This window comes from Rhincodon typus, chromosome 6 (genome assembly GCF_021869965.1).
Source record: "Rhincodon typus isolate 14 chromosome 6, sRhiTyp1.1, whole genome shotgun sequence".
Taxonomy (NCBI): domain Eukaryota; kingdom Metazoa; phylum Chordata; class Chondrichthyes; order Orectolobiformes; family Rhincodontidae; genus Rhincodon; species Rhincodon typus.
The window spans coordinates 69349561-69350019 of NC_063337.1; positions in this window are offsets into that span (position 1 = coordinate 69349561).

Below are 459 nucleotides of genomic sequence, written 5' to 3' on the forward strand. Positions count from 1 at the left end.
CCCCCCCCCCTCAGTGGTCGAGAACGCCCTCAACTGTGTCTCCCACATTTCCCGCAACTCATCCCTCACACCCCGTCCCCGCAATAACAACCAAAAAAGAATCCCCCTCGTCCTCACGTACCACCCCACCAACCTCCGGATCCAACGCATCATCCTCCGACACTTCCGCCATCTGCAATCCGACCCCACCACCAAAGACATCTTTCCCTCCCCACCCTTATCTGCTTTCCGGAGGGACCACTCTCTCCATGACTCCCTTGTCCGCTCCACACTCCCCTCCAGCCCCACCGCACCCGGCACTTTTCCTTGCAACCGCAGGAAGTGCTACACCTGCCCCCATACCTCCTCCCTCACCCCCATCCCAGGCCCCAAGAAGACTTTCCACATCAAGCAGATGTTCACCTGCACATCTGCCAATGTGGTATACTGCATCTGCTGTACCCGTTGTGGCCTCCTCTA